Source organism: Neopelma chrysocephalum, unplaced genomic scaffold, assembly GCF_003984885.1.
Source record: "Neopelma chrysocephalum unplaced genomic scaffold, ASM398488v2 Primary Assembly neopelma1_22b, whole genome shotgun sequence".
NCBI classification, from domain to species: Eukaryota; Metazoa; Chordata; class Aves; order Passeriformes; family Pipridae; genus Neopelma; species Neopelma chrysocephalum.
The window spans coordinates 14171818-14186334 of NW_020897690.1; positions in this window are offsets into that span (position 1 = coordinate 14171818).

The window sequence follows — 14517 nt, forward strand, 5'->3', positions numbered from 1 at the left end:
TATTATACAGATTTCTGCAGAAAAAATATTTAGCTAGATAAAAATGGATTTTGATATGTTACAGATTATTCATAGTAATATGTATATATATTTAGGTACACCAGAGAAGGTGTTTACAGCATATTAAAGAATGTTTCCTCCTGCAGTGAATGTTTTCTTCCCTGTTTCCTGTTTTCTGCCTATGTATGTTAATACTGTTTAGACAGTATTAAAGTAAGTGAGTAACCTTGACTGTGTTAGGTGATCAAAACATCCTGAAACACATCTGCACTGAGAGAAGTTCTCTGACTGAAGTCATCCTGCTGCTTGTAGTAAGAAGACATCTAGAAAGTGCTTGTTGCACGAAGCAATCACCAAATACCTTCTTAAGGCTGAGACAAAGACTAAATAGAAACTGAAAAGAGCACCTGATAATCTCTCAGACTGCCAAATATCTGAATGTAACTGCTAATCACAAACGGAAAAAAGCTACAAACCATACCGAATTAAGAGAATTTTGTCTTCATGGGCAATACGTTTTTCTGCAACAGAACAAGTTCTATCATTCTTGGCAATAGAAGTGCAGCAGTTCCACAATGGTATAAGATGCAACTTTCACCTTACTCACTGCACCAGCCAAATTATTGTATGCATACAAGACATCTGACATAGCTGCAGAGATCTCCTTCACAGGATTAATTCTAACTGACTGGAAAACAACCTTTTTGTCTACATTTTAATTTTTTTTCCTAATAATTGCATGAGTTTCCATCTTTATTTATGAAAATAAGGAAACCATTTCCCCATGGTAATAGCCTATTCCACTGTTGTCATATATAAAGCATAGCAATAATTCTGAGTCAAAAATTAGTAAAATAAATCAACTATCATAAATCAAATAGGAAAACAATTATGTTACCTGAAAGATTTCCTATTACCACGGAGTTTTAATTACTTCAAAGGAGGTCATGATGGATATATTCAAAACCAAAGAAAGCCTGTAAAACAAAAGAAAAGCCCTAGTCTTTAAAGGTGGTAGACCTGAATTATCTGAAATAGCCAAGAATTGTCAGTGATTCAGTGATTAAACACACACTGTAGAGATCTTTACAGGATCAGATGGTGAATGTTTCAATAATTTCTATAAAAGAAATCAGTTCCTTTTCAGATTGGTAGCCAAAATCCTAAGTCACTCCTTAAAATGAAGGCTGATTATAGGATTCACTTCAAATCCATGTACGTCATCAGTAATCAGTTGAAATTACAAATTAGAGACATAATATCACCAGCCAAGTTAAATGTAAATTAGACAGGAGGAAAAAGAATCTAAGCAGCATCACCTGTTTAGAGGGAAAGCAGAAAACCAAAGTAGATAACTTTTTTCTTTTTTATTTGCCTATTTCAATTCAAGACACTTGATAGGTAAATTTAATTTTATCAGTTTGTAATTTAGAAAGAAGAATATTTCTCCCAAGTACCCTGTAGTCAATGGAACTAATTAAAATTATATTACTCTCACAGGGCCATACAAAATTATATATGTGGTTATTAATATATTAGAATTGAGAATGTATTAGGAAATAGATTTAATGGAAAGAATTTTAAAACTTGGTTACATAGTTATTATTTTTATTTTATTTGTGTGCTGCAGCAAGCCATATGATTCTGTCAAATACTTTAAGCAGAAAGCAGAAATAACCCACCTCATGCTATCAATGTTAAATTTCACCCTGATGGATGTGAATCCTCCACAATCAACCATTCTGTATGAATCTGGGCAGTGAATGAGTCTAGTTACTTAGTGTGAAATCTCTGCCTTTTGTGCTTTAGAAAGAGTTTTGATGTAGCCTAACTTAAGCATGCTTTATGACATGAGTGATATGGTTTATGTGAGCTTTCTGATGCACTTTTTCTCCCTCTCAATGACTCTAATAGATGAGTCATCACTGGACATTCTCTCAGGTCATAGCCAGAACATTCATGCACGGGGAATATTTTCAAATATGCCAATGAAATGTAATAATAATAGAAGACTCATTTATGATACTGTGGATCTGAATTATGTAGATCTCCTTGTATCTTACAACTACTTCAGTACATGTTCCAGATCAAATGCTCCTTCAAAATCTTAAATGCCCATGCATGTTCACCATTCTGCCCAGCTTGCAGATCCTGGATCTATGCATCTGTTTTAATTATTAAGGAAAAAAGTGTTTATGGAGGTTATGATTCCAAGCTCAATAAAGGTTAGAAATGAAAGCTACTGTGCTGCTAGTCAGCAATAAGGTTGGAGTACTTTGGTCCCATAAAGACATGGACCAGTATGGGCTGCCTAGCCCTGCAAGAAGCTGATCAGCTGATGACTGAAACAATGACTGAGTGTTGTCATCCAAAAAGCTCAGTAAAAAATTAAAACAAAAAAGTTACTTTTTTAATACTTTTTAATATTTTGACTGATATTTTCAGTTTTCTTTTTGGTCATTATTTCAAATATTTCTTTACTATTAAAAGAGGAAATTTGTATTGTCTGATGAAGTTTGTAATTTTTAGAACTTAAAAAGGAGGTTGATTCTCTTTATTGAGGATTACTCTTTGGTTTTGTTAACCCAAGTGCTCGTTTGAGCCTCTCTCAGGATGTCACTGTTGCCTCTTGCAACTCCCCCTGTAATTTGAATCTGAGGAAAGAGAAGAAAGGCAAGAGAAAAAAAAGATTTGACAGAGATGAGGCACCAGTGAAAGGGTTGAAAGTTAGAAAATGTCAAAATGAAGTTTGTCCATCAGCTTAATTAATTCCTTTCATTTACAAGCAATTATGATGCACTTCGGATGAACCTCTCTTATTCTTGACTTTGGCTTATGCTTCACTCAGCAGTCAAAATTCTCTTAGTTTAAGAATGGCTTCTTACTCAGGCCCGGAAAATAAGGGATACCTTAGTATATAGTACTTATGCTTTACAAGTATTGAAAGAGAATGGATGCCTTCATCTCAGGGCAGCTAAGTTCCTGCTTGGAGAAGCAGAACCTCTCTTTGACTGCCAGAGGTCCTGGGGGATGCTCCACAGTCCCTTACATCACAGAGGGTGCTTAACAGTGTACTTCTCATTTCTGAATGCCTGCCTCAGGACCCTGATGGTTGAGATGAAGAAGCACTGAGCAGTCACAGCTGCAATTAAAGTGAATGGGTGCTGTGATTGAAGGTGCAGATTATTGTAAAATGTGACAAAACCCCACAATCTGGACCCTGGGTAGCTTAGCATTGATTGTTGTCTATGTGTCTCTGCTGCCTGTTTGTAAAGTGGAATATATTACTGTGTCACTTCGTAGAGGTCTTGTTAAGACAAATTAACCTTCAAGAAACTCTCAGAGATTTGCATGATGAGCATCATAGGGAAGCCCAGAAGAAAATGTATAATTCTGCCTTCAGCTCAAAGTTTGAGTGGTGTGCATGGGTGAGGCCTAGGGACACACACTGAACAATAAAAATAAACAAAATGTCAAAGACCTGCTGATTAATTGAATTCCATTCTTTACATACTCTTAATGAGGTGGGGTAAGATCTAGAAAAAATCCCTAAGTCATGGTGTATTTAAAAACCACGTGATTTTGCATATGAAGGGAGGCAGTTTAAGACTTGCTTTGCTGTCTTTGAGTACTTGATTTTGCAACTTAAAAAATGTTCTTTCAGTACACCTTTTTTCTTACAGCAGAACATTTTATGGCTCTCTACCATTGTCTCTCTCTACCATTAGGTAGCTGGGAAAAAAGACAACAGAACCTTAAAATGAGACTTTAGGCATCAATCCAAATGCTTTTTCCTGGTTTTCTCTTTGCTTTTATTAGAGAAAAGTTAAAAAAAAAAAAAGCTGTTTTAAGCGCAGTCTGTACCCTAGGTTTATGGAAAACAGGTGAAGCTAAACATACTATGCAGAAAACCTTGATAGTGCATTACTCTTCTTATGAACCTCTTCCTTTTTCTTGTCCTTTTTTTTTCCCAGTTGGTTCATAGCAAGAATAATGTAGAAGTATCTTTATAGTATGATAAATTCATTCTGATTTAAGCAAGTTTTTAAAAACTGGAGTTCCTTAATTTCTTAGTATCATATGATCAGATCTTTTTAGCAAACCAAACAAAAAATTGGATGTAGAAATGCTATTGTAGGATTTTATACTGTCTGAATTATGGGTATTGACTGCAGCTTTTCTGAATTCAGCCTTCACTGAAATCCCAGTTTTATTTCCCCCTTTTTCCTCTTGGTATCCTTGAGAGTGTTACAATACAATACAAATACAAATACAAATACAATAGTAGCTGAGGTGGTTTTTTGGAAGAAAGGCATATTGGAGGTCAGACAGTGACTGGGCTGTTTTCTCCATGTTATTCAGTGTGCTGTTACTGAGGGGCATGCTCACCATGTTCAAAAGAATGGGGAAGACTGGAGACAACTATCAAGCTGGTCAGACAGAAAACTTCATTTCTTTCTTTGAAGGCAAATAATATTCTGTCCATGAAAGAATTACTTTTTTTTTTTTTTAATGTGGAGTTGGCCCCAAAATTTGCTTGATTCCTTAAGATTTGTCAGTTTGATGAAGGAAAACTGTTCTCACAGTGCTAAAAAAGCAGACTTAATTTTCTTAAAGGAGTAACAAAAGGATACTTCCTGGTGAATTAGTATTTTTTCAATTAGTTAGTTTCTCCTTTTTCACTGTCTTCACTGGAACAGGCATTTTGGGAGTAACTGCACACTGAAATACCAGCAAAAAAAGCAGAATATGTGTTACATGGGGGTTTTTTGTGTTTGGTTTTTTTTTAGTTTGAAGTTTTACAATGAATCCTGAAGGTAGAGAGTAGCCTTAGGGAAAAACTATTTTCTTGCAAGACAAGTTCTTTATTTAGCACTTGAAAATACTTTTTCTGTTGTTTCATGGTAGGTGTTATTTGTTAGTTTGTTTTTGAAGTGAAATCTTATTCAAATAAGTCTTTATGCACAACACTGCTGTGTGGTAATTTTTGCTATGTTGTAATTTGCAATCAAATTTTGTCAGTTAAGCCTTACAAATGTCAACAAGTTGTACAAATGTAACTGTATTACAGTCTTATGAATTTCTACCTACTTTAACGGTTGCATTTCAGAAAAATCCCAGTCCGTATCAAAATTAAATTATGACATTGCTGGCTACTTTAAATTTTTAAAGATTTTTGGTTTGTTTTTAATCTATGCTAAGCCTAGCCCTCTTGTGGACAGTTCTTTAGGGAAGGAGACAGCTGAAGATAAGAACAGTTGTTTGCAACCTTTTTCAGCAAGCTGGGGAAATGGAAGCTGGGAGAGTCTGTGCAATTTGCGAACAAGACAGACTGTGGAAAATACCATTCGGTCATTGTCTGTCTGTGGTTAGCTAGGACAAGATCACTACTTGTGATTAGTTATCCAGAAAAGCATGAGGCACTTACAAAGCTTTTCAGTTGATGAATTCAACTCCTTTCAGCTATTCCCAAAATGCATTTATAGGTTTTTTTGTCTGTTAGTTTGTTTTGTTTTGGGTTTTTTTGTAATTTTAAAAACAATGAAGAAACCAAAGAAAAGCATACTTCATAAACCCATGCAGTGAAGTACACCTAGCTTGAAAAGGATTTCATAAAACTAGAATCTTTCATTATGCTTCTGATGGGAGCAAATATAAGAATTTCAAAATACAGTAGGCTGTTTGTGTCAACAATGGATATTGCATATCCCTTTGAGGTGAGCCAGTGACATTGCAAAATGCCTACTATAATGCCCTTTCAACATATTGGAAAGCTTCATGGAGGAGATGGTGAAAAACACTGGCATAACTTCAGCTCTTTGCATATAAAGTTATTTACTTTTTTTTGTAAATAAATCCACCTTCATTATTTTAACTACAAATATTTCTTTTGGTTTGGTTTTTATGTAGTTCGGTGAAATAGCTACCATAGCAGATTCAGCCTGAGAAAAGATTTTCTTCAGAGAGAAAAAGCAAAATTGTCAGCATTTGTCTTTGGGCACTATTTTACTACATTTGCCTGCCTATGAAACAATAGCTTTCAAGTAAGCTCAATAACTGTGAGGTTATCCTCATGATGCAGGACCATGAAGCCAAGAGGGACAGGAGGCCTCCGAGATCATTGCAAATAGGGAAGTTTTTATTACAAAAGTAGCTGGTAAGCAGAAACTCATCAGAGACTAGTTTTCATCTGAACTTTGTCAGAAAGAAACTATCCAATCTTTGACATACTTACCTTAGAAACAATCTGATTTTTATCTCATCTTTTCTTTTTTTTTTTTTACATTTTATTAAGTCTTCCTTATCCAACGAATCAGCAAGAATGGGTTCCACTGATTTTTCATACATCCACACTCCGTAAAGAAAATTACATCCTTGATATGATGTATGAGTAAGGATGACATAATTTACCCCATAGTACCTACCTTGCTATAATAAATCCCTCATAGTAGATAACATCCATAGATCAGCAGTCCACAGCCTAGAGAGAAGTGCCTTTTTCAGCAATCATTTATTAGATATTCACTTTTTTTAACATTTAAAATTGGATTAAAAATGGAAAAAAGCCTGTAATTTTGATTCTTTGAACTTACTTGGGGACATGGTTTAGTGGTGGACTTGGCAGTGCTGGGTTAAAGGTTGAACTCAGTGATCTTAAAGGGTTTTTTCCAACCTAAATTATTCTATAATTCAATGATTCTGCTTTAAGGGGGCATATTCTTTAACTAAATAAACTTTTGATTGGCTAAGTACAAGTATTCATCATCTTCTGTACAGGAAAAGCCTTAAGGACTATTCGTGATTTTGCATTTTGACAACACAATTATCAATTAGAAGCTTAAAGACAGAAGTGGATCCATGTTCAAGTGTGAATATGCTTGTGATTAAATGTTAGGATTTGTTGATTGGAAATGATTGATAGGTTACTTTGTTTTTCAGGATGATTTATCAGGAAGATTTAATTTGAGCTTTCTTTTTTTTTTTTCTCTGTTTGTTTGGAATTGTTTTGGTTTTTTTTCTTTTTGTTTTAGTTTGGGGTTTGTTTTTTTTTTAGTTTGGGGTTTTTTTGAGAGATTTTTGTTTTATGACTATGATTTGGAATATTGTTAAACAAAGTAAGCCATAAAATAAAGCAAAATGAACTTTAATTGGGCTAAACTATTAAAATATCTTCCTCTATTTGGGACATTCCTAATATCTCCTCATTTTCAGTTTGATACAAAAACTAATTTAACTAACGGGAGTCTTTTATTTGACTTCACTGGCCTAGAGTTCACAATTTCTCTGGATAATATAGAGTAGTGTTGACTATAAAAATCCCATCTGTCTCACTCACTTGGACATTGTCAATGTGTTTCTTAAAGTCAAACTCTTTAAAATTATTCTCAGAAAAAACATTCTTATTTAAAAATAGCATTTCTGAGTTGGTTAGTTAAATTGCCAACGTTTAACACCTGTGTGGTCAGGAGGTCTCATGTTTTTGGATTATAATGAAAAAGCTTTTGGGATGTTTAAGGCTTGATCAGAACTCATATCCAACATTGGATGGACTGGAATGGACTGCCCAGGGAGATGGTGGAGTCACCATCCCTGGAGATGTTTAAGAAAAGGCTGGAGGTAGCCCTTAGTGCCATGGTCTAGTTGACAAGCTGATGTTAGTTCAAAGGCTGGACTCAATGATCTCAGAGGTCTTTTCCAACCTAGTTGATTCTGTGATTCTATTATTCCATTGAACTAGATCAACAACTTCAGTATCTTTTTAGTCACTATCTGTTTTTCTTCACTTGAGCATTCCTGTCCTTTTAGGTTTACACAATGTTGGGTATCTAAGAAATACCATTTTTAGATGGGTAGGTTTTCCAATGCTTCATTTGTCATCTTGATTACTAGCTTGTGATTTTGACAGGGTAAGAAAAAAAATGACCTGAAATAAAACTTCTGAATCTCTGTAGTTTCATTCAGTTTTTCCCTTCATTCTTTTCTTCCATTATTTTTTTCTTTTTAAATTTCTTTCTGAATAATGGGGTAATATCTGGGATACAGGAAATACAAAAAGCCATACACCAACCCTAACATTGTAAAGCATGGATGATTGTAAGTGCCCTTCTTTGAAACACTTGTAAAGGATATAATTCAGAGGCTGGAAGGGGGGATCTATGAGAGGAGACTGAATTCAGACACAGCATGCTGTGTAACCAAACAAAAGAATGTTGCCTTTCATTGTTTAATATTCCTAGCAGTAAGGTGGTACCACTTATGATGTTGAAAAGTAACACATGGTGGGGTATATAATTAAGTGAAACCTAAAGAATAATTATGCAAGTACAGCTCAGTATAATGAGGAACCAGGGATGGGGGTTTTAATATCCTATTTTGACATTAAGTACAAAATTGAAATGTGACACTAATAGGTCTGTTGGAAACAGAAGAAACCTGCAGATATAGTCATTTCAACAAAAAAAGACTATTTTTGCATTCTATAGAATAGTACCATTCCATATTTTATTTAAGTAAAATAAAATTTTATTTATTAAGGGTTTGATATAATTTCAGAAGAAAAACCTGAGAATATCCATTTTCTCTAAATGGAAACTGCCTCAATCCCTCTGTTGAAATATTTATATTTTTCTCTTTAGTCATAAAAATAAAACGTTACAATTACTCTGAAATGTGCAATAGCAGTTAAGGCCAAGTTTTTCTGAGCTATTCAGAAGAAGCTATTGTAAACTGAATATTTCGCCATGAGCCTGTTCATGAGGGACAGCTCTAGGGTTGCCACAACAGCAGTTTTTTGCTGCCACTCCAGAATATTACAAGAGAATTTAATTAATACAACATTTGGAAGAGTGAAAAGTGTCTGTCCAAGATAATTCTCTAATTGTGGGACCTGGTTTGAGTTACAATGGGCTTTCCTCTGACTACGTGAGATGTATTTTAAAAGGAGAACCAGAAGGTGTCTTGAACTTCATCCTTGTTGCTGCCATTGCACTGTAGATAAAGGTCATGAAAGGACCAACTCTAAGCCATGTTTTGCTGGCAGTAGTTGGATGTTTAACACTTCTCCCAAATAGGAGAGCATCAGAGACTGAAAAAGTTAATAACTTACACATTTTAAGATCACTAAAAGACTTTTGCAAACTGAAAAGAGGCAGCTACTCACCCAGCAAGGCCCACTCCTCCCTGAATACTGCCAAAGGACCTTCAGATCAGATAAGTGGGAGCCATTGTCCAACTATCCTGGGTGCAGATGCATACCTGAAACTACAAACTGGATTTCAAGATAAGGAAAAAGACCAAGAAGAGGCAAAACCTGTAAGGTGGGAGAATCCCTCTTATTATGCCAATGTCCTCCCTATACATGATAAATCTGTGCATCCAGCCTGGGCTATGCATCTCAAATGTAGGACCATGATGGACCATGACTGATGCTGACAGAATAGGCAGCTGCAACTGTCTTAGGGGATGTCAGAGGCTTATGAAGTGTCCCATGATATGATCCATGGTAAAACTCCCTGCCCTGGGGAGGTTCAAGGCTTTTCCACCTGAGTCTAGACTGTATAATTACTCATGACATCTTTGAGTTTTTTGGGGGGCTTCCCCCAGCTCCAACAGATCAAGACCACCACTTCTGCTAATAGGTATGGAAGTTGCAACTTCCAAGTTTCATCACTGGATCCAGTATGCAGTGACTATATACATCTTTCCATCTTTATCCTTTCTTTCCCTTTCTCTCCCTTATGCACTTCCTTAAGTCTTATCTTTATGTTTTAATATTGCTATGCTTTAATGTTGCTATATTGCTATAGATGCTTTAATATTGCTGTATTGCTATAGATGATAACACCCAAAATAACAACATACCTGTTTACCTTTGAAACAAAATTGTTCTAAAATAAACCCTACATATATATGTTTACAAACACCGATTATTCGGTGTCATTTCACTCTAATAAACCCCAAGGGATTTATTAATAAGAACTTGGGTTACCCTCTCCTTCTGGGGCAGGTCATAACAGGGAGCAATTCAGCTGCTAATGCTAAAGCTGTCTACTGGTATTATTAGGTTTCCTAGACTATCTCAGGCATGGGGTTGGTAGATACACAACAGAGCTTAGAGTGATCCTACATCTGTTTGAGAGTGCAGCTAGAGATGAGTCAGGATATCCTAAGGTGCCATTTAGGTACTAGGTTCCTACACTTAAACAGTCGATGCTCTCATAAGATTTCCATGGTTCTATCTATTCTTCCATAAAATAAGAGACCAAGAGAAAGACATTAACATTTATCTGTACTCATATAATCACTTAATGGAATGAAAAATCATAAGATGGAATATAGATATAGAAATCTATGAAAAATCAAAATAAATCCTGGTGGTAATAACAGTTCTGAAAATGGTGATATTAAGCTCTAGTAACAGAAGAAAGCTTTGGGAAAATGATTATTTTGTTACTGAGATCAAGGAATTCTGTCTTCTGGTTTTTTTAGATTAAAAAAAAATTAAATATTTTCCTCAGGAAAATTTTGTAAGGTTTTGGTAGAAAAAGTTATCTCTTTAAACTTTAAAAAGCTTCACCTCTTGGTGCCAAGAGAGATGGTAAATCGTTGGTGTTGCGCCATGAATTCCAGTGGTTTCTTGCACTCCTAATAATCTTATTCTATGATTTCAAATCAGTATTCTCTAAGCAGTTGAAGAAACAATTTCGAGTCAGGGAAAAAAAATTGTACCTTGATTTCACACTTCTGTACAGGCTTCTTCAGCAATTGGAAACTCTCATCTGCAGAAGGCTTTTAATTGTTTTAATTGTTTTCAATTACATACACAAGCCATAAATGCATTCAGTGATGTCTGGTTTGTACTATTTTAAAATAATGCTAAGAAAATCTGAATTATTGGCACAGTACCTGAAGGACAAAGAAATAACCCAAAATGTCTTTTTCATCTAGACACCTATTTGATTGAAGATAATATAAAATACAATTCAAAAGTTCATTTAAAATTTTGCTTGGAAGACAAAGACAGGGATAAGGTGAACAGAGCACAAAATGACTTAGATCTCTACAAGTAGAAATGTATGTCACTTACTGTAGAAAAGAAGTTGGCTGACCCTGCTGTTCATGTCTGACAACCTGACCCATAAACATTAGGAAGAAGCTACCTGCCAAGAATGCTCAATTTACATTGCCTGCCACATCTTTACAGCTGGAACAGGAGATGCTTGAAAGCTTTTTTTTTAATTATTTTTTTCCTAAATAGCAAGGTAAAAGTCTCCCTTGTCTTGAATCTGAAGTAGGACAGTAAGTCATTCCAGTTCTTTGTACTGTAGCATTGCAGAGGGCACTGCTCTGTACTATAAAACCAAAGTGAGTGTTTCAGGTGCAATTCTCTCCAGTGCTGGTGTAAGTACTGTGATGGTAGTTACCACATAATGCACAGCACTGCTACACAAGTTGACTCCTGGGAAGCATTCAGTAAATTGCAAAGGTCTGTGAAAGCACAAAATAAAGAAAGATGGACTTTTCTTCTGAACACACTGGTCTCATTCCTGCAGGTTCTATGAAGAGCAATAAGGAAGTTAAAAGTTGTCCAGCAGCAGCAACTACCCTCGCACTTAGTATAAAAGGCTGTCTCCATCCTTGGCCTGGAAAACCACAAAGTGATGCTTGCAGAGAAATGCCTTCCACCAGCATACCACAGGAAGGGTACAGAGTAGAGAACAGGGTGACTTTCATACCATAACTGCTGAGGGCTTTTTTGAAATGTTGATTTCTCTGTCTCTCACTGTCCCAAACCATACCCTGGCTATGCCCATTAGCTCTGACCAACAAACAAAAGGCCAGCCTCCCCTCCAGTGTAATACAGAAACTGACCTGAAGCGCTCATGAGATATTGGAAAACAGCAACCCACAATATTAATTTCTTCTCCTCAGTGAGCTATCTACATGTCAAAATGCAGTTTTATAATGTTTGGATAAAAAAACACAGTTCAGCCTACCAGGCATGCATTTAGAGGAGCTCAGCTCTGATCCTTGTTCTGGCATCGACTTCCTCTGCTTCATTGGGAACACTGCATATAATTAGAAGTCCTTCATTCAGGTTTAAATTAAGGATGATAACTTTGTCTGAAGAGCTCTAGAATTCACAGATGAAAGCTAATGTGTTGGTCCTAAGTTTAACTTGTCAGTGGTAACTTGCTAAAACTGACCACTTGCTGTAGCACAGTGTCATTACTTTGTATGCCCAGTTTGTCTGAGGGTAATGTTGAAATGTCTGGGCCTGACTGAGCATTTCTGGCATAGTACTACCTTTCCTGGGAGTGCCATATGCCAGAGGAATGTGAAAAAACCTTAAGTCAAATCCTCAGCCTTGATAGCTTCAGTGAGTTGCTACATTTTGTATCTTGTAGATTCTTAGTATTAAAAATGCAGAGACAGACAATTATCTGCAGGATTTTTTTAAAAAATATTTTATCTGGGCTTTTTCTCTTCCATACTTTGGAAGGATAATGAACAGGAAAATGGACTAAAAAAAAAAAAAAAAGCAAAGATAATCTTAAGTATACCTTGGTTTGGACTCTTTTTGAATCTGGTGTGCGGGTGTGACTTTTTCTCCTGCTGATTTTCCATAGTTAGTTATAAAAATGTGTCAAGGTTTTTCACAAAACAAATTCTTTGAAAATGTGTCTTTTTTTTACTTATTTTTATTTGTTTATTCTTAGAGCAACAACCATGTACGACCTCTTTAAAAGTAAACAGCAGAAGCAAGTCCAGATAGCAAATGTAGCACATCAAGTCTTTTCTTATGAATTCTTTCCCTCCATCTCCCTCTGTCCCCCTCTCCACTGCAAAAAAAGGACTGAAGAAAGGAAGAAAAGGCTTACACAGCAATATTTGCATCCCTGCCTTTAGCTAGTCACATTTTCCCAGCTTGAAGTGATATGCATTATTGAAGAAAGTCCAGCGTTCTCAAGTAAATATGTACCACTCAAATAAATAACTGCACACTGTACTCCTCTGTACTCTTGGGCAGTGTTTATAATAACTTACATACAGCCCAGTTTTCCTTTTTCATTCTTACTTTCATTTTTCAGGGAGCAAATATTTTAGCGAATGTCTCAGATATACAGGGGCTGATCAGAATGAAGTAACAAATTGTAGTAATTGTTGAATCAGCACCACAGCATTGTGTTAAAGCAATATTCAAATGTGGTTGCCAGCTTTCAGCCATGTAAGTCCATGCTCAGGCTAAGGATCGGTATAGCAGCTGTGAGATTTTGGGTGTCTAACCTCAGATGTTTGGCTTAAAATATTAGGTTTGTGTTGCATAAAAGTATAGTTAGTTATTATCTAGGAGTTAATTAACCAGCATAAATTAATTTAGTAACACTTCCATTTATTGCAACCTGACACAAGGAATCTGCAACAGTAGATTAAAACTTGAGCAATTCCCCATTTACTGCATAGTTTCTCTCATAGATCCTGCTTCCATAAGTTGTCCCACTAAACATTTTACTGCTTATATGTTAGGATAATTATAGTGGGCTGAACAGTGTCTGAGATTTTAAAAGAAAGCTTTCGGTGGTGATGTATAGTTGCTCTTTCTTTTTATGATGACCTGATAAGGGTCAGTCATTTATAATTTTTTTATAATTTCCTTGAATTGTGGTTCATTTAATTGATATCTACCTGTATGATTTTGCTGCATGGCTGCTAGTCTGATCTACTGGCAAGACATAATTATTTCAAGGTTACATAGCAGAACCTCTCTAATCATATGAGCTCTATATTCCTAAGCCATTTGGAGTTTAGTATTTTAGCAACCTCCATGGAATTCATGAAAGGAATTTAGGGTGAAATGCTCAACATTTCACCATATGGTGAAATGATAGCTGGTGTATCTCCAGAGGAGATTTAAAAATAATATATATTATTTTTAAAGATTTTTCTTCAAGTTTTCTTTCAGAGACAGATTCATTGCTTTTATATATTATAATGACCACATAATTTCTGTGTGTAGATGTGTATATTTACACATGGGGAGAAAGTAGGCAACATTATTTGTAGTGGACATTCAGGTGTATTGAGCAATGTCAGCAAAGCTTTCTCAATACCACGTACTTCCAAGTATATACTTCCCCTTGACTATATGTGAATGCCTTGAGCTTGTGTTAGCTGGGAACTGTAAAAGATATTATTCAAGGGTTATTACTGTAGACATCTTACACCAGAGGAACTGCTACATGTAATGGGAGATGTATGTGAGTTGGGGTCAGAAGAGTCTATACATTCAAAAAGCTTGCCTGACATATTCACTGTCTTAGGTTACATACAGCAACCAATGCCTTGGTTTGTACATTCAGGTTAAAGTACTCGTCATTTAATGTGCAGGATTCGGGATAATATCTCTTCCGAACCCAAGGGTTTCGAATACACAGTTCTATCTTGCAAGGATATTGTGCTACACAGGATTGTAAGCTATTTCGGATAAATATATTTCTTGCAGTTCTCAGTTATGAA